Raw genomic sequence first — 26,602 nt, forward strand, 5'->3', positions numbered from 1 at the left:
GGTATGCCCTCCAGGACCTCTTCCTCCTCCCCAAGACGGACAGCAGTGGCAGGCACAGAGATTAGCCTGTTGAGGGAGATCCTCCTGCGGCAGCTACTCCCAAAGGTCCGTGGACAGCTTATGGAGCCCTACACCCTGCCGGTCGAGGACCTGATAAGGATGGCGCAGCAGCTGACTGACTCCACGAGGGCGGCGAAGCAGTCATCCACGCCCGCACACTTCCAGCCGGAGGACCCTGCCAAAGAGTGCATCACCGTCGTTGCCAGGAGGCGGCCACTCCACCACCAGAAGAAGGAAAGGCCGGGGCTTTGCTACTACCACCAGAGGTTTGGTAAAGATGCCCGGAATTGTGAAGCCCCCTGCCTTTTTGCCCATCCAAAAAACGGGGGAGGCAGCGGCCACCCTCACAGGCCACCATGGCAGCAGCACCCAAAACACCCAGGAGCCCCACACCAGTAGGCTTCTACGTCCGTGACACTATCCCCGGTAGGATGATGCTGATCAACACAGGGGCAATGCGGTCAGTGTTCCTGCCTTCCAGAGAGGACTGCAAGCGCCTGCTGGACCTGGCTGCCTCCCTGACGGCTGCCAACGGGTCCCCCATCCTCTCCTACGGCACCAGGCTTGTGTCGGTCTCCATCCTGGCCGGAGTTACAAGTGGAACTTCATCATCGCAGACGTTAGGACCCCACTCCTGGGTGAGGACTTCCTCACCCACTTCGGACTGGCAGTCAACGTCAGCTGCAAGCGACTGCTGGACACCGAGTCCTGCCAGTCCCTGTCCCTGTCGCCGGGCCCCAGGGTGCCCACAATCTGTTCCGTCACTCCCCACCAGTACGCCTCCCTCCTGAAGGAATTCCTGGAGGTATTCAAACCCGAGCTTCGTCAGGTGCCTGGGGCCCCCGCCCAACCCAGGATATATCATCACATCAAGACAAGGGGGCCCCCGAAGCACGGAAAGTTCCGGAGGCTTCCCCCACAGCGCCTTCAGGAAGCCAAGAGGGTCTTCGCCGAGATGGAGCGTATGGGCATATGCAGGAAGGCCCCCAGACCATGGGCCTCCCCCCTTCACACGGTGCAGAAAATGGACGGCTCCTAGAGACCCTGCAGCGACTACAGGTGGCTCAACCTCGCTACAGAGCCTGACCACTACCCTCTACCAAACATGCAAGACCTGATGCCTCCTTCCATGGGGCCAAAATATTTTCAAAACTAGATCTTTTAAAATCATATTTGCAGGTACCAGTAGCTCCAGAAGACATCCCCAAAACCGCCATCATCATGCCCTTCAGGTCCTACGTCTTCGCCTTCTCCACCTTCGGCCTTCGGCCTGAAGAACATGGGGGCGACCTTTCAGAGACTGATGGACAGCATCCTGGGGGACCTGAGCTTCTGCGTCTGCTACGTCGATGATATCCTATTTTTTTCCAGGTCCCAACAAGGAACACCTTCGGCACATCCAGAAGGTCCTGCAGCACCTGCAGGAGAATGGCCTCGTTATCAGGTTCAAGAAGTGCACCTTCGGCGTCGATAGGGTTGAATTCCTGGGCCATGAGATATCCCTGGGAGGCGTCTGCCCTGTTGTATAGAAAGTCGAGGCTGTCGTCAGGTTCCCCATCCCTACCTCCGTCAAAGCCGTACAAGAATTCCTCGGGATGGTCAACTACTACAGGAGGTTCATCCCCGGGGTCGTGCACACCATGGCCCCCCTGACGGAGATCCTCAAGGGCCATCTGAAGACCTTAGTGTGGGGCCCCGACCAGGAGTAGGCCTTCTCCCTGAAGAAGGCCGCCCTTGCCAAGGCAACAGCTTTGGCCCACCAGGACCCCAGCAGCCCCCTCCAGCTAACAAAGGACGCCAGCAACATTGCCTGTGGGGCTATCCTGGAACAGGTCATCAACGGAGCCCCTCAGCCCATTGCCTTCTTCAGCAGGAAGCTCAGCCCCACCGAGTCCCGCTACAGCATCTTAGACAGGGAACTTTTCGCGGTGTACTAGGCGGTACGCCACTTCAAATTCCTCCCGAAGGGTACACCCTTCACAGTTTGTACGGACCACCAGCCGCTGGTCCACACCTTCACAAAGCTGGGGGATGCATGGTCCTCCAGACAGCAGCGGCACCTCACGGAGTTCACCTGCACCATCAAGTACCTCCCCGGCAGGAAGAACTCAGTAGCTGACGCCCTCTCGAGGATTGAAATCGACGGAGTGCAGCTCAGGATTGACTACGAGGACCTCGCCCGGGAACAAGCCGCCGACCCAGAGATTCCAGCTTACCACACCGCCATCACATCACTGAAGTGGAAGGACGTGCCCCTTGCCCCTGGGGGGCCAACACCACTGAGCGACATAAGCACTGGCCACCCCCACCCACTGGTGCCTGCCTCCTGTCGTCGGCTGGTCTTCGATGTCATCCACGGACTGTCCCACCCCTCCGGCAGGACAACAGCCAGGCTACTGGCGGGAAATTTCGTCTGGCATGGCATATGGGAGGACGCAACGGCCTGGGCAAGGCAGTGCATACAGTGCCAGGCCAGCAAAGTAGGGTGGCACACCGAATCAGGGGTGGGCGACTTTCCCCGGCCGGGGAGATGTTTCGGGCACATCCACATCGACGTAGTGGGTCCTCTTTCCCCATCAGGAGTAGCCAGATACCTTCTGACAGTCGTCAACTGCTCCACCAGGTGGCCCGAAGCGACGCCCATGGAAGAAGCCACCTCCAGTGCATGCGCTGAGGCCCTCCTCTCCAGCTGGGTCAGCCGGTTTTGTGTCCCGGACCATATAACTATGGACAGGGTTCCAGCCTTCCTGTCCAAGCTATGGACCGCCCTGGCACGCCTGCTGGGGACCACTCACTGTACACAACACTCACCCTGATCCTCGGTTGCTGGAAGATGGAGTAAGGCGTCCACGGTCGCCAACACAGCAACCAAAACCACACAAACAAAACAAGGAAACAAAAAAAAGAAGATAGAACTATATACACAACAAGAACAGTACACTAACAAGAAAAACCAACAACTCTCAAAAGCACACAAAAAAACTGTCCAAAACCAAATGACTGACTAGCACTAGCTCTGACTCAAGACTCAAGACTCCCTCCAAAACCGAAAAAAATCCTTCACATATTCCACAGACAGACAGCGCCGTAAACAAACTAACGACCTCATCCCTCTTCCAACAACCGAAGCACTCACTTACGACAATTACACACTCTCTCTCTCTCTCTCTCTCTCTCAAAAAGTTGGGAAATGCTAAATACAAACAAATTTATTCATCCCTCTATAATTCTCCCCCCTTTTAGCATTTCCCAACCAACACCTTTCACACTGCATTCAAATCGCCTTACGTAACACCCATGGATGCTCACTAGCAGATCCTCTAGATCGCGTTCGCGGGCACGCAATCATTCTCTCAGAATCATTCTCTCTTCTAGCAACATTCAGATTTACATTTTCTCCTCCATTCTCTCTCAGATTCACGCTATCTTCTTCACTATTACCACTCTCAATTTCATCCACAATCTCATCTATACCCTCTAACTCGTTCCCAAATACCTCCCCCAATTCTTCAACTAACCCATCCCATTCGCTCATTGACCTTTCCAATTCTTGCAACGATTCATTCATGCTTTCAATCACTCGTCTATCACTGCTACCATCTCTTACTCTTACACTTTCGCTCACCTCCAACCGTTCATTTACCCCTACACGTTCAGTCAACTCAGTTATATCAAACCCGCATATGCTATACGTTCTATTCATACCATCCCGTTCATCCGTATTACACGCTTTATCACTCATTTTCACTTTGGCACTCACACCCCTATCACACAACTTACGACCATTCAGTTTACTTACGTTCTTCCCTTTCTTACGTTTTCTACCATACTCTATCAAAACAAATTGCTGATCCTCATGCAACAACCCTCACGTACATGCATCACACGCACCGCTTGCATCCTGGAGGATCCACCCATTTGAACCCCCTTCACACTCAGTTTCCGAATTCGCTGTCACAGTCACCCTCTTTCGTCTACATACACTTGATACATGCCCTTCCATTCCACATTCGACACACTTCGCTCTCGGTTCTGAACACATTCTCGCATAATGCCCATTCTTACCACAGTTGCCACATATTACATTCACTGGGTACCCCTACAACCATTAGCAATATGACCCACCTGTCCGCACCTGTAGCATTTAACCCCTATCTTTCGTACACTCCTTACCAAATGTCCCGATTGCCCACACCCGAAACACGCTCCTAAAGCCCACCTACACTCATTCTTTGTATGTCCTTCCTTTCCACATCTAAAACACTTCGCTCGACTTCCACTCACCGACCTTCCCTTTGTACACTACTATCCCTAACCCGTCCAACCCGTTGTTCCCTTACAAACCCACCATTCATCCTCACTGGCACCTCCACATTACTTGCTCTTACACTCCTATCTATTACACTATCGGCCATTCTCATTGGGCCCCTCAACACTGCATCCCTAAAGCTTCCTGAACTCTGGTACTCTCTCATCTACCCCAGCCCTTACACTTACACTTCTGCTCTCTTTTATAACCCTGTCAAGCTCATAATCTTCTACAATTTCCAAAATTTCTCCCCAAGTCAACCTTTCATTCGTCCATCTTTTCTTCTCCTTCCGCTTCAAGTTCACAAATTCTCTAACTCCATCTGGCACTGTCCCTAACAACTTCCGTGCTAACTCCTTACATTCATCTATCCCATCATCCCCAAACTTCTTCCTTGCCAACGTCTCCAGCCTACAAGCATACAGTGACAAGGTTTCCCCAGCTTTCATTCTTGCCTCATCAAATTCATTCTTCCTCTTATACTTAACACTCGCTTTCATACGCCTCGCTTGCTCAACTAGTCTAGCTTTCACCTTGTCATACTCAACATCCCCCACACTCATAATAACCCTTTACATATCAAGCAAAACCCAGTCAAATATTCTCCTAATTCTCGTGCCCACACTCTCTTACTTTCCCCATACTTATCCTGACAAAACCTTTCATACTCCCTAAAGAAATCATGCACATCCCTACTTCCATACTCATTATACCTTTCACACCGGGGTACCTCCCTCACATACATAACCTTTCTCACTTCTTTCTCACTTTCGCTACTTTCACTCTGTCCTTTCATACCCTCTTCCGAATACAAAGAGTCCACTTCTGCACTTACATTCATCTTACTCATTACACTCTTCTTCCCCCTCTTTTTATCCACTTTTATCCACTCCCCTCCATCCACCTCACTATCACTACTGCCTTCACCCTCTCTCTTCTTTCCTGCCTTTCCCACTTCCTTACCCTTCTTACCAATTTCCTTTCCCTTTCCCTTCTTCCCTTTTTCCTCCCCTGACTTATCCTTACTTTCCCTCCGTTCCTTCCCTTGCTTTTCATTCCCCTTTTCCTTACCCTGCCTTTCATTCTCTCGTTTCTTACTTCCTATTTCCACATCACTTTCATCACTCACGCTTCCATTCACTTCTTCCTCCTTTCCTTTCTCTCTTGCCCTTCACACGTTCCAGAGGACCTGCCTCCAACAGCCCCTTCTCCAAAACCACCCTTGAACCTACCTTTCATCATTTCTTCCACACTTTTCATCATTCCTCCCAACTTTTATCCATCCTCTCTTCCATTCTCTCTTCTGACTCTTTCATCTCCCCTTTCATTTCTTCTTTTGCACTCCTTAGCATTCCCCCATCTCCTCCAACTGACTCCTCAACTCCTCATTCTCACCCCTCAGCCTCTCATTCTCTCTCTTGCCAGCCGCAACTCCTCTCTCAACCTCACCAGTTCCTCTTCCATTCCTTCCAGTCACACTACTAGCCACTAATCTCAATTGCAGCTGCACCACCAGCTGCCCTGACGTTGGGCGCCAAATATTATTTGGCGGAATTTAAAAAAACACAAAAAACAGTACACAACACTCACCCTGATCCTCGGTTGCTGGAAGATGGAGTAAGGCGTCCACGGTCGCCAACACAGCACCCAAAACCACACAAACAAAACAAGGAAACAAAAAAAAGAAGATAGAACTATATACACAACAAGAACAGTACACTAACAAGAAAAACCAACAACTCTCAAAAGCACACAAAAAAACTGTCCAAAACCAAACGACTGACTAGCACTAGCTCTGACTCAAGACTCAAGACTCAAGACTCCCTCCAAAACCGAAAAAAATCCTTCACATAATCCACAGACAGACAGCGCCGTAAACAAACTAACGACCTCATCCCTCTTCCAATAACTGAAGCACTCACTTACGACAATTACACTCTCTCTCTCTCTCTCTCTCTCTCAAAAAGTTGGGAAATGCTAAATACAAACAAATTTATTCATCCCTCTATATCACCACAGCACCACCGCCTACAACCCCGCAGCCAATGTAATGGTGGAGAGGTTCCACAGGTCCCTGAAGGCGTCCCTCATGGCTCGTTGCACCACTGACAACTGGAAGCACCAGCTGCCCTTGGTCCTCCTTGGGCCGAGGACTGCCCCCAGAGCCAACTGCAACCCATCTGCAGCCGAAAAGGTTTATGGGAAGTCCCTCATAGTCCCAGGCGAACTCATCACAGAGGACCAGGATGATCTAACAATGCAGAGGCTCCGCGACAGAATTGGGAAATTTGCCCCCTGCCGGCGGACATATCCCAACAGGACATCCCCCTTCATGCCTCCTGGTCTATCCTCCGCCACCCACTTCTTTGTCAGGAACGATGCTGTATGCCCACCCTTAACCAGGCCCTCAGGGGGCCTTTCCTCGTACTGGAGAGAAACAAGAAGGCATTCCAGGTGGCCATCCACGGGAAGGACGACTGGGTGTTGGTATACTGCCTCAAGCCCGCATTCCTGGAGGAAGATGTCGGGGGCACTACCCAAAGCCCCCGCAGGAGGTGGCGGCCCCTCAGTCCGCCTCACCCACAAGAAAACCTTGTGGGTGCCCCCGGAAGGCCCCGGGTCCGGGTAGGAGAGCAACCCAACACTCCCATCCACAGGGCACCGGAGAAGTCGAACACACCCCCCAGCTGGCATCGAGAAGGTGCGGCCCTCTCCGCTGCCCCAGCAGATACCTGCTTTGATCAGACATTACCTACGTCTGGGGGGTGGGGGGGAGTATTGTAAAGTCCCCGCTCAACGGGTTCTCTATGGTCAGCCTTCACAGCTGACCCGAGGTCGCACTTACACAACCTTATTATCATTATTGTGATTTGTATATTTATTACCTGTTCATTTGCCCTCATACATAGTATGTGTCAGAGTGTTTTTTGTGTCCAATCAGCTGTTGTTAATCATGTGTTGTCTATATGTACAGTCACTCAAAAATGTTTTGCAACATGTTCCAGAAGTTTTCGTTCACCTAACAGTAATTTGTTCTTTTGATATTTACAAGGAAATGTAATTTTCTTATTCGATTTTGGTTATTAATCATACGGTTAACAACATAAAGAATGGCGAGTGAAAAATTCATATTACGAAAAATTATGAAACATTTTGAAAAATTTCACTTGAGACGATTGGGCAAAAGAGTCAAAGAAGAAACTATATTTCGAATCCAGATAAAAGCTTATTGATTACTAAAATATTGAATAATCATCAGTGAAATTATATATAAATAAAGAAAGAAAGAATTCAACCATTATCGTTGTCAAAAACAAAAAATAAAAAATCTCATAACATTGTATGTTATCGGTTGACTCCACATTCGGGCAGGAAAGTTAAACTAAACTGTCTCGTTACTTGCACCGATAAGATGGCCAACAGACTCAGCCGCACCACAATCATTAGCTTGCATAAGACTAATGTTTCTATCGTAGATATTGCTCGGCAGCTTAGCGTAAATAAAACAACCATGTATAGACGGATACAACAACAAAGAACGAAGAAATATAGTCTTCTTCACTGCTGGCGTTTAACAATAACTAAATTAATGTTGAACTTCTTGCTAATTTTAATTCTTTAGAAACTTAGATAATAAGAAATACAAAAATAGGCGTTATATATTCAGTTAACTTCATAAGAGGCATCAAAATGATAGGCCTAAGTAACAATGAAAGAAATGAGAAATTACACATGAAAATGGCATTATATAATATATATATATATATATATATATATATATATATATATATATATATATATATATATATATATATATATATATTATATATATATGCAATTATATTCTGTATTACAAAAATAGATATAAAATCTGTTAGTCTAGTTCAGTAGGCCTATATCTTATATTAAGTTTCACTTGTTCACAATATACATAGGATTAGTCATTCAAAAATTTGATTAATAATAATAATGTGCAAGCAAATCTTTACAAAAGTCGTATTTGTTGATGTTAATAAGGCTAATAGTTCAACTTATAATAGTCATAGGCCTATGTCTACAAAGTTCACACATAAGGAGGAGATAAAACAACGATAGTGATGGCATTTGGAGATGAAAATATTAAAACATAAGAACAGCGATGACCTCTGAAGTATTATAGTAACATCCTTTAATCAAGTAAAGTATGACAACAGTCAACATTATCAGAAAAAACCCTGTTTAAGGGAAACTGCAGGTACTGAGTTGCCAAATAGCGCCAGATGTCGCTATTATAAGTTATCCAAAAAGTTTTGAAGTTTGTTGCAAAACATTTTTGAGTGATTGTACCTGTCCTGTTTTGTTTAGGGAAATAGTTTGACCTCGGGTCACTTGTAAATCTTGTACAGACGTCTGCGTATACGCCGATGTCCGCACACCGCTTTATAAGCGGGTCGCTCCATCAATAAACTAGTTACGGGCTGCTCTAGGAGCAAAAGCCCGTGCTGGCACAAGGCCAGCTAAATCTGAAACAACAACATCAGTAAACTAGCAGTACTTGTCTTCCCGCTCTTTCTTTAACACCTCTCACAGTGTCTATAACGACGAGGAACAAGAATGGACTCACAGCTGATCCCTGAATAAAGGCAGGGAATGCCTCAGTCTGCCCATATTTTGTCTGCACACTGGTTCTTGCCCCCTCATACATCATCTTCACTAACCTTACCAGCTTCTCTGGTAATCTTTTTCTCAAGCACCAAAAAACCACTCTTCTTGGTACCCTGTCATGTGCCTTTTCAAGATCCACAAAACACGTAAATTTTCCTGTTTCCTTCTAAATATTTCTCTTGGACTTGTCTTACCATAAAAATAGCATCCACTGTCTTACCATAAAAATAGCATCCACTGTGGTGAAACTTTAAAGTTTTAGGCCCACATTCGGTACGATTTCATTCAACCTTAAGCCCTCCTGCCCTAGCTTTGAATGAGACCAAGTTACAGTGCTGAGGAGTTTACTAACTTACTTAAATGTACCATGAAGTCAAGAAACATTATATTCTTTCCAACAAAGTGCAGTTGAGAAACAATCAACTATATTTCCTGCACCAATTCTTTTTGGGTGATGCCACACGGGTTCACAAATACGCATTTAAAAAGTTTAACACATATAATTAATATTTAAAGGACACAACAATCATCCAAGTTACATTAAGAAGCAAGAAAACATTAACATATTACTGCAAAAATTGACAAAACGTTACGTTACTTCGATAGAGGAAAACATAAATGGCCAAAAAAAGGGGGATTTCAGTATATTCTTATGAAGGAATTACTGCAATGACGACGACAGTTCACGAGGTGATGGGGCTGGATCTTACGAGAATTTCTTCTACAACTTGCCTTTCTGGAGTTTGCTGCGAAACAGGCCGAGCTTCATGTTCCCACCCTGGAAGAAAACTCGGGAGCAGTACATTGATAGCACAGTTGTCACATCTACAAAACTACAGGGTTACGTAACAAACCATCAACTAAAACACAAACATTAAGTTGTTTAATCGTAACCCAACATAAAAAAAAAAAGGTTTCGTCCAGAAGGCAAGCTTAATCCACTGGCATGTGCCCTTACAACAAGAAAACAACATATACATTCTCCACAAGAAGAAGTTTGACAACACTGCAATCAGACGTCATTTAATTTTATAGAGATGGATAAAATTTGCGAAAAAGGTGTTTTACTACTTTAAATATCAATGTACTAATTTATACAAACTCATTGCTATAGTTAATATAATAAAAAGCTTCTTCTGTGGAGCAAAACAATCACATCAACGTATTTTTTCATAGAAACTGGGAAATACATCAAAATAAGTATTCAAGAAAACTAGGAAATTTTATTCAAGGGGAATAAATGGCAATTTTTTTGACATTCTCCCCCAAGAAAGAATCATAATTAGAAGTAATCACAACTGCACCCAGGAGCGAATTCAATTGAATAACGCTATGCAGCTGTGACCATCTTAACACATCAAAAATTTAAATCAAATATACATTTTAGAGTACATCCATAGAAATTAAATCCTTTCTCTCTTGATCACAGCGGATTGCTGCTGCACGCCGAGGTCTAGTACCACTCAGAGGCACACTATCTGGCTCCTGAGTTACGACACTATCAAATTCCCTCTCGGGTAATTCCAGAAGTACGAGCTTTGTGATTGATCTCATGTATAGTTTATTATTCACTCTCACTTCTACAGACCTAATCACACCATCAGACGATGGAAACAGCTGGGTAACCTTACCCAATGAGAGGAGGGATCTATAGCCTTTCCCCAGATGATCTTCTAAGTCTACCATCACTATGTCCCCAACTTTCACATTTGCAGAGAGATAATCACTAGAATTAAAATGTCTTTCTCTCAAGGACACTAAATAGTCTCTTTTCCAAGAGTTCTCAAATTTTCTAAGCACTGATGATAATCTAAAATATTGTTCTCTAAGATCACTTGAACTCATGAAATCTGGGTCATCAGTTGCTGAATTGTTAAGAGGAGGGGAAATACAAACATTTCGCCCATAAAGTAACATGGAGGAGTCAAAGCCTCACAATCTCGATCAGAGGAGAGATAAGTCAGTGGTCGAGAATTTATCACAGCTTGAAACTCAACAAGTAGAGTTCTCAACTCTTCAAAGGATACACGTTTGTGATATAAGGCTTTGGACAAACATCCCTTTAGAACACCAATAAGGCGTTCATAAAAGCCTCCAGACCAGGGGGCTCGCGGTGTAATGAATTTCCAATTAACACAATTTCCTTCAAGGTATGACTTTACCTCTGGTTCATCCATAATTTCCTTCAGGAAATTATTAAATCCAACAAAATTCCTACCATTGTCAGATATAATCAGACTCGGCAGAGAATGATATGCTACAAAGCGTCGAAAAGCCAGTAGGAAATCGGAAGCAGTCATGGAATGAGTCAATTCAAAATGAACTGCCCTGCTCGTAGTACAGGTAAATAGACATATAAAGACCTTCTCCTCCAAGCCAGTCTCATGATCAAAAACATTAATAGCACCAGTATAATCAACTCCTACTGATTGGAAAGATCTATCATATCTCACTCTTTCTGTGGGTAATGGTGGAGGAGGAGGCAAACACAACCGTTTCTTGGTTAACTTCTGACACAAAACACACTTTGACAGAATCGATTTGATAACTTGTCGTGCTTTCGGTACCCAAAAAGTTTCTCTCAACAATACCAGTACAGAATTGACACCACAATGGTGATGATGTCTATGCAAATGTTCAACTATCAACACTGTTAAATAACTTCTGGAAGGCAATAACATTGGGCACTGAGTATCATAAGACATGGAAGCGTTTTTCATGCGACCCTGAGACCTAATTAGATTTTCCTCATCAACGAATAAGTTCAACTGATTACAGAAATTCTTAATATCCATGGACACTCCATGTGAATTCTTATCACAGAGGTACATTCTGGTAGTAGAAAAATGTTGCTTCTGTTCAAGGAGGACAAGTGCTTTCATTTCGTTAACAACAAACTTAGAACCTTTACTGCATTTATTAAGAAAAAGCAATATTGACCTCATGATACGTTTAAGCTTACTTAAATTACTGTAACGTGGGATGTCAATTAATGGGGTTGGAGGGTTAACAAACTTAGGTTCTGAAAGAATTTCATTAACATGCACAGTTTCTGTAGCTAAAGATTGGGGATAATCACCAGTTAAAAGCCATTTAGGGCCATTCCACCATAAGGAATTTTGCGCTAAATCTTTACTAGTACTACCTCTGGATAAAATATCAGCTGGATTATCCTTAGAGGGGGTATACCGTATGAAACTTGAATTCATTAATTTCAGTGACTCTGTTTCGTACATAGGGAATTTTACTATTATTGTTCTTCACCCAACAAATAGAAACCATGGAGTCACTCCAGAGAGTGCAAGAACTCAATCTCAAATCATCATTCTGCATTAATCTTCCAGCAAGTTTCGCACCCAAGGACAAGGCTGTCAATTCCAAACGCGGAATAGTCTGTTTAGGGTTTGGTGCAACTTTACACTTACTGACCAGTAAACTGCTTACACTTCTCCTGAAATCAATCACATAGGCAGCAGCTCCATATGCCTTGTTAGAGGCATCACAAAATACATGTAAGTGGGAACATTCAGGATGTACAACAAACCTAGGAAACTTTAAACTTTCTACATTTCTAATACACTTGCAAATTTCATCAAACCTTGAACATAATGATTCTGGCAAAGGGTCATCCCACCCGTAGTCACTCCACAAACATTTAAGAAAATATTTACCTCTCACCTGTATTGGTGACAATAATCCTAGAGGATCAAACATTCGAGCTATTACTGATAAAACCTTTCGCTTGGTTAAAGGTCCTTTATACTCACAATTTACTTCCTTCAGTGACATCTCATCTTGTGTTAGATACCACTCTAAACCCAAAACGTTCACTCTTTCTTTGATAACATCTATGGTTCTGTTAAACTGTGAATCATTACTGACCCATTCTTGTAGAGGCATATTAGCATCTTCAAGAATCTCATTTATTACTGGATACTCATCCATCAAGACTGACACATCCTTGTAAGTTTTACTAAAATTATCTACATAGAAATTCTTCATCAGAGATGATGCAAGGGGATTATCATGTAAAGATAAATGATGCAAAAGGGTTTGCTGCAAGAGAAAGGGGAGCATGTAGCTCCAAAACAAACTACACAAAACCGGTAAGTTACAGTAGACTTCAAATCGGAGGGATCAGTTATCCATAGAAATCTGCAATAATCACGACAGTCAGGTGAAATGCCTATCCTTAAAAGGCTTTACTGATATCTGAAATCACAGCTATTGGGTTTGTACGGAAACTCAACAGGGCATCAAAAAGTTTAGTAGTTAATGAGGGACCAGTTAATAAACAATCATTTAAGGAAAGTTCTCCTTTAGCCTTGGAAGAAGCATTAAAAACTATTCGAATGGGAGTTGTTTCTGAATCCTTCAATACAGCATGGTGGGGTAAATAATGCCCTATAATAGGGGAGCCTGAGGGAATTAATTCTATAAACCCAGACTGAACGTAATCTTGGATAATCTTATCATAATGAGCATACAAGGAGGGTCAGATTCGAATCTATGTAGCGAGGAATTTAATTGACCAATGGCTATTCTATAGTTAACAGGCGGTCTACTTTCATCTTTAAATGGCAAGGACACTTCATACTTATTGTCAACCCTTTTACTTTATCCTTAAAACACTTAACTGATTCTCTTTCTTCAGGACTAATTTCAGATTGACGGATACCAACACTTTCTAAATCCCATAATTTTCTAACTTCACAACAAGAATTAATAGGGATTTCCTCTACTTCTATTCTTGAACAACATACATTTGATGTAGTAATCTCATTAGATTCTACATCGTCATAAGACCAACTAGGAAGAGGTCCAAAATTAGTGCACCGCCAGAACTATTCAATATCTGTATTCCAGAGCAAATTTGACTGTTGTGAATGAATTTTCCATAGTAATCAGCTCCAATGACCAATTCTATACCATTCACTTCATCTGAATTTAAATCATTATCTGCTAATTTTATGCCTTTACTCGTCAAGAACGCAGCTGACTTACTTAAACCTGGAGAATAAATTCTGGAATTAACTCTATCGAATGCAATGGCATTAATGACAGTACGAATCTTACCTAGTCTCACCACAACTCTTACTATATTACAATTGACTTCCATGGCATCACTGCCAAATGGTTTTACCTTTAAGGCTACTGTTGCTATGGACGGTAGACTAAGCTTATGAGCTAATTCCTTTGCAATAAACGTTCTTTGTGCACCAGAATCAAAGAGTGCTCTCCCAAAGGAGCGATGTCCATTCCCTGACACAATTACATTAGCAGTAGGAAGAGCAGTCGAAACAGAAATCTTATTAGTCTGAGAATGATCAATACCCAAAGAAGCAGTCATAACTACTGGGGAATCACCTTTACTTACAGCACCTTTACAATCATTATGAGATTTCCCAGAATTAACATTTGACTTACTAACATTAGTACTATTTACACTCAACTTTGGTGGAGCAGGATTAACAGGGTTTTCTGTTTTCTTACAAATCATCGGGTAATGAGGCCCATCACATATATTACATTTCGGTTTGTTTCTACATTCAGAGAATAAATGACCTCCTTTGAGGCAAGCAAAGCACAATCTTAAATATTTAACTCTGTCCCTTCTACTATCAATGGTTTTGAAAGTCTTACAATCATGAGAGGCATGGTTCGATGAGCAAAACACACAATTATGGTAAGAACTACTATTACTAGGCTTACTGTTACTTTGTTGTGCTCTCTGCACGTTTTGCACATTTGAGGGAATCACTTTAGAATAGTTACCCTGATCACGTTTTCTCTTATTAGAATTCTCACCTTCGTAACAAAATTCCATTAATTCACAAACATATTTCAAACCTGAGGAAATTTGCTTTAAATCAAGAGACATACTATTATGTTTATTAGCTATAACCTTACGTGTTTCAGGTGATAATTTCTCGCATATTATACTAGAGAAAATGGGGTTCATGGCCTCTACATCTAAATTCAATGTGTTCATTTGTAAGATAATCTTCTCATATTCCAATTTGAACGTGTTCAAATCCTCTATTGTATGACTGGGAGGGACTAAATGCGTTAACTTGGACATAAGTCTACGTTTCAATTTGTCCTTATTATCATACTTCTCCTTAAGGGTCTGAATAGCTACTGAATAATTGGCATTAGCGACAGGCAAACCTTCTATGGCTTTAAAGGCGTTATCCTTTAAACTAGCTCTGAGGGTAGAAAACTTAATCACATTGGAAATATCCCTACGATCGTGAACTAAACTGTTAAATATATCCCAAAATGCAAGCCATTGTTCTTCCCCACCGCTAAATTCAGGTATCTTAATTGCTGGGAGTTTAGGGGGAGGGAGAGGGTTAATGGGAGCCGAAGGAGGAGGCAAAGCGGGCTGTTGATTTATATCTCCCGTGTCAATCTCGCTCATAGTTTTCTGTGCAGTAGCAATAGCTTTCCTTACACATCTAGTTATTGCTCTATAACTTCTACATAAACTATCATATTCACTATCCTGTGAAATAATCGTCACATTCTGTGACCAACTATCTTCAAAACGTCGTAGACCCTCAATAAGACAACGTTCATACATTACAAGGGTCGATTTTGGTGTATCAGTATCACCAATGCAGTTATCTGTCTCATCAAGCAAATCTTGTAAGGAAATAATTTCCCTTTCAATAACTACCTAATCTTGGAATCCATTTTCTTGTTAATGGATCAATAAGAAACTTGCTCAAATATCAAAAATGTATGGCAAATTATCTAAACCTGATTGAAAATATAACTAATCTTATTCATAGGACGAATAACATTCACTGAATGATAGATAATTTGACCACGTGCTCTTCATCACTTCACAAAATAAATCTGGTCACGAAAACCTAAGTTCAAAATGACTATGAAATTCAACAAGAATTTCTTCACAGAGTAATCACTAAATACGAACAATAATGTTCCATAAACAATAGATTACTTGGCAAAACACTCCAAGTAATTCAATACTTCACAAATAAATCTGGTCACGAAAACCTAAGTTCAAAATGGCTACGAAATTCAACAAGAATTTCTTCACAGAGTGATCACTAAATACGGACAATAATGTTCCATAAACAATAGATTACTTGGCAAAACACTCCAAGTAATTCAATACCTTACCCTGCTCACCAAATAACTTTGGACACGTGCCAGCTACACTAGAATGACTTTATAGCCATCCATCACCAACGTGAACTTTATCGTAAATTATCTTTAACATCCAAAAAAATCCTTTGTGAATCGTTATGGCATCCGGTTCGTTCGAAGGACCAAAGCAAAGTACTACTATAACTAGCAAAGAATGTGGTGAAACTTTTAAAGTTTTAGGCCCACATTCGGTACGATTTCATTCAACCTTAAGCCCTCCTGCCTAGCTTTGAATGAGACCAAGTTACAGTGCTGAGGAGTTTACTAACTTACTTAAATGTACCATGAAGTCAAGAAACATTATATTCTTTCCAACAAAGTGCAGTTGAGAAACAATCAACTATATTTCCTGCACCAATTCTTTTTGGGTGATGCCACACGGGTTCACAAATACGCATTTAAAAAGTTTAACACATATAATTAATATTTAAAGGACACAACAATCATCCAAGTTACATTAAGAAGCAAGAAAACATTAACATATTACTGCAAAAATTGACAAAACGTTACGTTACTTCGATAGAGGAAAACATAAATGGCCAAAAAAAAGGGGGATTTCAGAATATTCTTATGAAGGAATTACTGCAATGACGACGACAGTTCACGCGGTGATGGGGCTGGATTTTACGAGAATTTCTTCTACAACTTGCCTTTCTGGAGTTTGCTGCGAAACAGGCAGAGCTTCATGTTCCCACCCTGGAAGAAAACTCGGGAGCAGTACATTGGATAGCACAGTTGTCACATCTACAAAACTACAGGGTTACGTAACAAACCATCAACTAAAACACAAACATTAAGTTGTTTAATCGTAACCCAACATACAAAAAAAAAGGTTTCGTCCAGAAGGCAAGCTTAATCCACTGGCATGTGCCCTTACAACAAGAAAACAACATATACATTCTCCACAAGAAGAAGTTTGACAACACTGCAATCAGACGTCATTTAATTTTATAGAGATGGATAAAATTTGCGAAAAAGGTGTTTTACTACTTTAAATATCAATGTACTAATTTATACAAACTCATTGCTATAGTTAATATAATAAAAAGCTTCTTCTGTGGAGCAAAACAATCACATCAACGTATTTTTTCATAGAAACTGGGAAATACATCAAAATAAGTATTCAAGAAAACTAGGAAATTTTATTCAAGGGGAATAAATGGCAATTTTTTTGACATCCACTGTGCTCTTTCCTTTCATAAACCCAAACTGCTGCTCATGTATATCTATCAACTCCCTCAACCTCCCTTCTACTATTCTTTCTAGTATCTTGAATACATGCTCCAAAAGCTTTATTCCTCTTTATTTATATATATACATTTTAATCATCCAACTATCGTTCCAGTCCCTTGGCATTTCCTCTACATCCCACATCTCCAATAGTGAGTGCACCCACTCTTTACCTAGGTTTCCCAATGCTTCAATCATTTCTGTTGTTACCTCTGACTTTCCTGCAGCTTTATTAACCTTTCCTTTCTTTATAGCATTCTCGACTTCACTCAGATGTTTGCCATTGGTCCTTCTACTGGGCAAACATTTTCCAGTTCTTCACACTCATTCTCAGTGTTTAATAGTTGTGAAAAATATTCATTCCGTCTTCTCTTGACCTCTTCTTCCTCAATTAAGGTATGGTCGTAAACCGAAACCAATCTTAGTTTTTATCTTACCAATTTGGCCGTGAACTGTCACCAAAATTCAGTACCGGACTTACGCTGTCGAAAATTGCATTGTAAACAAACAGGGATGTTAAATTGTTGATGCTCTTAGTATTATTACTTGAAATTTAGAGATTGGAAACACGAGTAAGCCTAACGAAGGAAGCTATAATTGTTGTTGTTTAAGGCCTTGGACAAGGGATTGCTGTCATTACCCTAGACAACTGTAAGCTACCCTGGTCATTAGCCCGGTAAAGCTTGTTCGTAAAGTGGTATGGTAAGTTGTTTCAGTGGTTTTTTCGTAGTTGTAGGCTGTTGTTGTTTGTTCACGGAAAGTTTCTGTTTCGTCTTAAGTTTTATGGCCTGTCAAACCACATAACATACAAAACATACAATGCATGTTTTAAGACAGTTTGAACTGACAAGTAACGTAACCCATGCTACAGGAGGAAAGTATCATGGTTACTGACAAGCTGCATAGAATCATAACTAGCTCAGGATAGTCAACACGTTGATGCTTTACCGTAGCAGAGAGAACCATAAAAAGGTTGCCTTGTCAAAGTGGTTGGCTATCAAAGTGTACCAGCCTACTGGAGGCTGTGGATAGAAGGCTTTTTCGTCAGTGGTATGCTCAAGGTAAAAGAAAGTTCTTTTTAGTGCTAAAGAAGATTTCCTTGTCTTTCATGCATTTTCACCATTAACCTGTAAACCATGTCTTTTGTTGTTGCTACCTATTTAGCCCGTTATACTGCAGTGTCTCACCAAATGCAATTACCCTGTTTATTTCAGACCACTGATCTTGTGATTTATACATTTCTGACCATGATTTTTTGTGCTGATCACTTATTATTGTGTCCCCCCATAAAGGTATAGGTATATAATAATTTTGGGCGACCCGTGTAGGAAACAGACTTCTAGAGGGTATGGAACCAAAAATGAATAAAGTCCATCATCAAGGAAGGCCTTGGCTTAAATACATAAATTAAAAGATGAGCAATCATAAAGATGAATGGTTCATGCTTAAAATTAGGCTACTCTCAATCACAAACCACTTCTTCTTCTTCTTTTTCTTTTAACGTGCTTTTATTCCCATTTTTGTATGGGGTAAGCACGATGCCTTCTAAAGAACCAAAATATGTCAAAACCAGTGACAAGGATACAACTTTACCTTCCCTAACAAATTCTAACCTAGGGTGCAGGGTTTGTACAAACTTGGCCTAAAGTACCATAAATCATCAGAGTGAAAAACTGCATATGAACTCCAGAGTTGATCCCAACCTAAGCTGCCACTCTTGCACTTACCTGACAACTGGGCACTCTGAATACCCATGAGCATTGCACACAGCATGCCCTTTCTTTGAGGTTGGCATGTACACAGTTTGAAGGCACACATTTCCTCCGGTTACATACCCTATCCTTGTGATTGACTCATACAGCAAAGTATGGTTGTGCAAAGCTCCGTTCTTTATATAGGATTTAGCTTGGGAATGCGAGCTGAAATGGCCGTTTAACTTTTAGACAAGGTTGTTAACTACCGATGGTAGGGGGGAAGCCCTATCCACTCATCTGTCTGGGCTCCACTTTGCTTTTGGCTGCCATTGTAAGATGTCTCTGCACTTCTCTGCGCGACTGCCGTTTGCTTTCTGTCTGTTCCGACACGATATACAAACCGTCGGTCCTTTACATTAGGAATTACTTACGGTGAAGCTGGACGTGGCCATTAAACTCTTGAAAAGGTGGTTAGGCAGTAACTACCGTCAGGTAGGAGGGAATACCTGCCTGCCCTGTTGTAAACATTCCAGTTTGCTTTCGGCAGTCATGCGTTGCAGATGTTTTCGTAGCTCTTTGCCTGACTGTTATTAAGCTCTTTATTACCCCAGTGGGATCTTCCCCTATTTTTTGTATATAATGCATGTTTGATATTTATTTATACAAACGCACAATTTGTGATAGGCTTGCATAAGCCATCATTCCCTTGCATCTGTGTCTTGGGTTTGACGAAATTGACGGCCAAGGGCGTATTTAGAGGGATGTAACCGAATGGTAATGCTTCTCTCCCAGTAGCCCTTTATTTAGATATGTTGTGGTGTAGAATAGATAGGGAAATTAGATAGAAAAGAGAAAGAGAGAGAGAGAGAGAGATATATATAGAAAAGAGAAAAAGTTAGGAGAGAGAAATAAGAATAAAGAGAGAGGCAAAGAACACTGTGATAACGCCCAAAAGCTGTTGTCGTATCGTGTTATCAATACGCTGATCGAGGCAGGAACCATAAGCAGTATATCGTGTTGAAGCCATAAAAACAGTCGTAAAAGTGAGAAATAATGGCCTCGCGATTAAGCTAACCAATTCATGAATCAGCACAGCCTAAATGCTTACAGCAGCTGGTTCTATAACCCCGCCTTCTCAGGGAGGCGTTTTCGTGGAAGTTCCAGGAATTTGGGGGCTGGACAAAGTGATGTACTTCTACAACCTCCAATCAAACACTAGGAAGGGGTCTTTCACACACCCTCCTAAAATCACCTCCAATCAAGTTCTCTAAGGAGAGATTTGAATCACACCCACTACAGTCCTTCCAATCAGCTACCTGAAGGGGAGGTCTTGCTGATTAATCCTTCCAATAAGGCTAGAAGGAGGTGGAGATTGCAGATAAGTTTTCTAGGGGTTCAACAAGCTAGAGAACGACAGGGAGAGGAGAGTTGAGAACTGTGTCCTTCAAGGGAGAGTACGTCTCCCCTCGCTTCAGTGTTCCCCATAGAGACTGAGTCAAGAATGATTCGTTTTCTATCATTGTAACTTGTTAATTTTGTACTGATCCTTATAATACTAAATACTAATTAAAGTGAATAAATTACCGATCTCGTCTCTTTACGCCTTTCTGAGAGATATCAATACTTAAATTAATAAATTTAAAGAAAATAGCACATCATCCGTGAAGTGATCTGAGGGACACATCGAAAAGAAACCAAGGTAAGAAGAGAAAGACTAAAATTCATACAAACATACAACAGAACATAAAGAGGAGATAAAGAAGAAACCCATTACAAATGGTGGCAGTGTAATTGGATCCAGAAGGCGAGACGAAACAAACGAAGATTAATGAAATTATCAGTGCAATTATTTAAGTTATAGTGAAACGAAATTCTACAAAACGAACATAGATTTTTTTACGACGAGCAAAATATATCTGAAGGAATAAAAACACTCCAGCAAACAAAAAGTTATGTGAAGTAATAGCAGCTAACAAGAAAAGGTCGAGTGTGAATAAAAACAGTTTTAGTGCGTCCCGAAGCAAAAACATTTAGAACTGTTACCGTCAACAAATTGAGCAAGACACGGACAGCGATAATAAGCCCAGTGTTTGCGACATTTCAACGGAGTGATTGAAGAAAAACAGCGCATAGAACTTTCAACAAGATTCTGAAGGCGGAAAACTACAGCGAAAAACATCGCCGTCGTAGTGAATTTTTTTTTTACGTGAATACGGCGGCGAAACACTCGCCGCGGAAGGCACAACAATTAGCGATATCATGATATCAGCAAAACAACACAATAAGTTGGCGAGAAATGCAAATATTGTTTGCCCTCTCTCTTAATAAATAAATAAGTGAAGATATATATTTTTTTTGCATCTTGCTATAAGATTGAAAATTAAGAAAACTCTCTCTAGTGAATAAAATTCCTTTTGCATAAATACCAGCATTACTCTCTCTATGATAGTTAATTATTTAATAAATAATTTATGTAGGGAATTAGTTATTTTTTTTTCTTCACTCGGTTGGTGATGATTATTTGAGAAGTTATATATATAATTTTGTGTACTTATTATGATGAAATTTTATGATATGATGCCCAATTTCATATGAGAATTTATTTTGTGTATTGAAAAAGGTTTTATTTGTGCACTTGAACTCAATAGAGAATTTAATTTTTTGTTTGTGACAATTTGACAAACTGTTTTAATTTTGGTACAATATAACAAAATTTTTTTTATGATAGATGTACTCTGAGTGAATCATTTTTTGTGTGTGTGGACATGCAACGAGGGTTTGAAGAATTTCAAGACTAAATTCCCACTCTGCTGTAGTGCAAGGAAACACTAACAATAATAACACAAATAACCAGAATCAAAATAGTGTTAATCATTCTAATACTACTAACAATAATAATTATAGTAACAATACTAATAATACTAATAATACTCTCACCTTACAATTTTATACCATGAATCAGGCGGCCGTCATAACAACCGCCACACACTTCTGTGGACAGGTTGATGATTCCAATCCTGACAAAAGTAGACTCAAATCCTATACTGTGAATCATTGGCTAGCAGATGCAGATAGTCGTATAATTTCAGGGGGAATAACAGATGAAAGAGCTAAAATAAATGAAGCCTTGTTGCTCGTCAGCTCAGAACATGGAGATGCACATAAAACTTTGAATTCCACAAGTTTTAGCAAACTTAATAACTATGTAGAATTTAAAGAAATTTGTTTATCACTCTGGGAACCAGTAAATAAGACTGACTGTTTATATAACCTAACTAGATTTCTTAACCCACAATATAAAACAATTGCTAATTTGTACGCAAGCGTGGAGAATGCAATAGAGAAAATAACAGAAGACATAATGAAGACAGGTATTACTATAGGAGACAAGAATCAGTTTGGGAATAGTGCCCTTAACTTAGTTGAGCTACGACATGTATTAAATTACGTGTCATTTGGAACCATATATAATATTCTTGGAGAAGAGGAAAAGAAGGCTTTCAGAAAAATAAAACTTGATCCCAAGAAAACAATCCTTCAAACACTGAAGACAATGAGAGAAGAAATCCAAAGGAAAGAGATAAATCTATCCAAGGAATTCGTGGGAACAACAGAAGCACAAAATGAAAGGAAAGTCAGAAATAATAATCCTAATTTTAAAATGAATAATAAATTCTATGATAATTCCAGACAAGTAGGAAATAAACCAAATACCTTCTAAGGGAAATATGCCCAAATTACTAAAAGAAAATGGAATCCAGATCAAAGGGGAAGAAACAATCTAACAAAGAGTGGACCACACAAACCTTATAGATATGGTCAAAACTTAAACACAAACACTTCAACCCAAGTGAACTATTCCGCTCAAGGGGCGAGACCAAAGACGGCCTGTGAAAACTGCGGGTATACAAATCATTTTACAAATGAGTGTAGAAAACCTAGAATCTGCACGGTTTGTAAGAAAGTAGGACATTTAACAAAGAATTGCTGGTTTAAAACACAAAAAGGAAATAAAGAAATAGTTGAATTAAGTAGTAACCGCTCAACACCAAATAAGTCTTCAAATCAATGACATTTTATCCCTACACAGAATACCACAAGAAAGTCCCTTCAAGAAGATAGATTAAGAGTAGAAGAATTAGCAAAAAGGAGAAGTGAAAGTTCATCCGCACTATCCATATTGCAGAGTAAAGAAGTTATATTTTTCATGGATGAGGAAGAAATAATCAGAAAGGATTTACCTATCATTAAAATTCCAATACAGAATAAATTATGTACTGTCCTTATGGATTCAGGTAGTACTGTAAGCATAATTGATAAACACACATTAACAAAGTACTTAGGCGTTAAAGAAACGCTAATTCAGGGTCAAAGCAAAATAATAAAAGGAGTAGCGGGTAAACAGATTAAAAGTTTAGTAAATGTGAACTTAGAAATAGACCTTTCGTCACATAAAACTGTTGAAAGTTTTATAGTTCTAGAAGACAGATTCTTTCCCGCACAGGTGTTGTTCTCATATAAATTAATGAAGAAATTTGGAATTATACTGAATTGCAGAGAAGGAAGAATTAACCTTACACAAGATAATAAAAAGAGCGTATGCTTTACGCTTGAAGAAGAAAAGTTTCACCCAAATCTGATCAATTTGTCAGAGACGACTTCAACAAGCGAGAAAGACATACATAAAATAACTTATCATCAAGAGAACAATCAAATTAAAATGGATGTTAATCGAAAGGAAGAATTTCCACAATTACAGACTAGAAATTTACGATGTGCACATCCAGAATTTATACCTTCCAACAAAAGAAGTGACCCAGAAATAAAGGTGATCCCCAATGTTCTAAATATGACGAGGAACAAGACATATATGACGATAATTACGCAGAGATAAATACAGAACATTATAGCAATGTAGTAATCAGTTGTGATAATGAAGGGAAATTAGTAAATGAGGTACTGTTGTTAAACAAAATAAAGTAGGTATAAATGATATAATAGCAGTAACTGAAGACACTAGTATAGATGCAGAACATTGTTACTTTGCAGAGACAAAGGATGAGGAAGTATGTTGTGTAAGCACTGCTGATGATAATAAAGTACAATTTATACTAAACAGACAGGTAATTTTGCATCCAAAGTGTTTAACAAAAATACATCTAAGGGGAAAAGAAGAGATAGAAGTTAAAGATGTTCTTTTACTAAATGAAGAGTTACCAGAATTTGTCAGAATGGATAATTCTTTAGTCTACATGAAGGGTGGTACTTGTGAAGTTTATGTCCAGAACTACTCAGATAACAAACTAACACTTTATGCAGGCATTGTCTTTTGCAAAGGAATACCTATTAACAATCCATTACTAACATTAGAAGAAGAAGCATTTTTCTCTGTAACTGGTCGAACATCTGAACTAAGCAAAGAAGTGAATAAAACAGATTTTCCAGAAAACAAAGATAGATTAATTCAAGTATTAGAAAAATACAGAGATGTAATAGCAATAGAAGGAGATAAATTAGGTAGAACAAATGTCCTAAGACATAAAATTGTAGGCTATTAGATGATGGAACAAAACCATTCTTTATTCCTAACTACAGATTACCAATAAGCCAAAGACCCATAGTTGATAATTTGATAGAAGAAATGAAGAAAGATGGGGTAGTCATTCCTTCTAAATCTCTATATAATTCTCCATTACTACTTGTTCCAAAGAAAGATGGAAATTGGAGACTTGTGATAGATTATAGAAAGTTAAATTCCAACACCATCCCCGATAGAATGCCAATGCCAGTGATTCAAGATAAGTTAACTCAATTAGGAGGTGGAAGGATATTTTCATCTTTAGATTTACTTAGTGGATACTGGCAAGTACCTTTAGACGAAGAGTCGAAACCATACACAGTCTTCAGCACACACAAGAAACACTTGCAATTTGAAGTCATGCCATTTGGACTCACTTCGGCTCCTTTAACGTTTGTTAGATTAATGCTTCAAATATTAGGGGATATAGAAAATGTTGCAGTTTACTTAGATGATGTTATCATTTTTAGCAAAGATTTAGAAAGTCACCTCAAAACTTTAGAAATAGTCCTGGAAAGATTAAGAAGAGCAGGATTAAAAATCAAATTAAAGAAATGTCAATTCTTAATGAAATCTTTGGAATATTTAGGACATGTAATTAGTGAAGATGGTCTGCGAATGCAAGCAGGCAAGATAAAGGCAATAGTTGAATATCCAGCTCCTACCAATTTGAAAGCATTGAGAAGATTCTTAGGAATGGTAGGCTACTATAGACCTTTCATTAAGGGCTTTGCTACAATAGCCAAACCATTAACAGAATTAACAAAGAAAAATGTCAAATATGAATGGAATAAAGAACAAGAGACAGCTTTCCAAACATTAAAGGGTAAAATGACCAGAAATCCCGTATTAGTCTACCCAGATTTCTCCAAAGACTTTTACTTAGCCTGTGATGCCTCAAGTACCGGGCTAGGGGTTGTATTATTACAAAAGGACAAAACAAGAATGAGAGCAGTATATTATGCCAGTAGAGTTTTGAATGCTGCTGAGAGAAATTATAGCACAATAGAAAGAGAATGTTTAGCATTATACTGGGGTCTAAGGAAATTTAGACACAATCTTAGGACATAAAGTCAATGTACTTACTGATCACAAACCAATTTGTGATTTGTTTAAGAAGAGAACTTTTGCAAATAACATGTTCAATAGATGGTTCATTAGTGTGCTAGAATTGGCACCCGAATTCAGATATATCCCAGGAAAATTTAATACACTAGCAGATGCATTATCCAGATCCCAAGAAGAAACAGAGAAATGTATTACCACTAATACTTTTTGTTTTAGCTGTCAGGTGGTAGATTTAGATTTAGAAAGAATACAAATACAACAAGGGATGGATACATAAATCAGGCATATAATAGGACAATTAATGACAGATGAATCTTTAAAACCTGATTTTGTTTTAATCAATGGATTATTGTATAAAAGACCAACAGAGAAGAATGGTTATTCTCGTCTATACATCCCAAAAACACTAATCAGAGAAGTTTTAGAACTAACCCACTCGTACAAGTTAGCAGGACATCCTGGAATCAAAAAGACAACTAGAATCCTAACCAGAAACTATTTTTGGCCCCATTGTAGTGAGGATGCCAAGAACTTTGTACAAAATTGTGTAGTTTGTAATAGAAATAAAGGTAACGTAAATCCAAAAGCTCCACTTGAAAAATACCCATCGGAGTTGAATCTATTTCAAGTCATATCTATGGACTTTTTAGGTCCATTTCCTACCACTGTTAGAGGGAATAAACTTCCGATAACGCAGCAGAATTTACTAGTGAACTTTTAAGAAAATTATGTGAATTTTATGAGATAAATAAATGTCAAATCACAGCATATAAACCAAGTTCAAATGGAGCAGTAGAAAGAACGAATCGTAAGATAAAGGATATCCTGAAAACTTTAGTT

General features: G+C 40.1%; 1 long non-coding RNA gene across 1 annotated transcript in view; it reads left to right on the forward strand.

Annotated features, from left to right (window-relative positions):
* Positions 1-17,824: 17,824 nt before the first annotated feature.
* The window catches only part of LOC136843716 (uncharacterized), a 29,783-nt gene continuing 21,005 nt past the window's right edge, over positions 17,825-26,602 (forward strand). Inside the window, exon 1 of the long non-coding RNA XR_010854655.1 lies at positions 17,825-18,124. This is a non-coding gene — a long non-coding RNA (uncharacterized lncRNA). The remainder of the gene's footprint in view (positions 18,125-26,602) is intronic.

Source organism: Macrobrachium rosenbergii, chromosome 12 (genome assembly GCF_040412425.1).
Source record: "Macrobrachium rosenbergii isolate ZJJX-2024 chromosome 12, ASM4041242v1, whole genome shotgun sequence".
In the NCBI taxonomy this organism is placed as follows: domain Eukaryota; kingdom Metazoa; phylum Arthropoda; class Malacostraca; order Decapoda; family Palaemonidae; genus Macrobrachium; species Macrobrachium rosenbergii.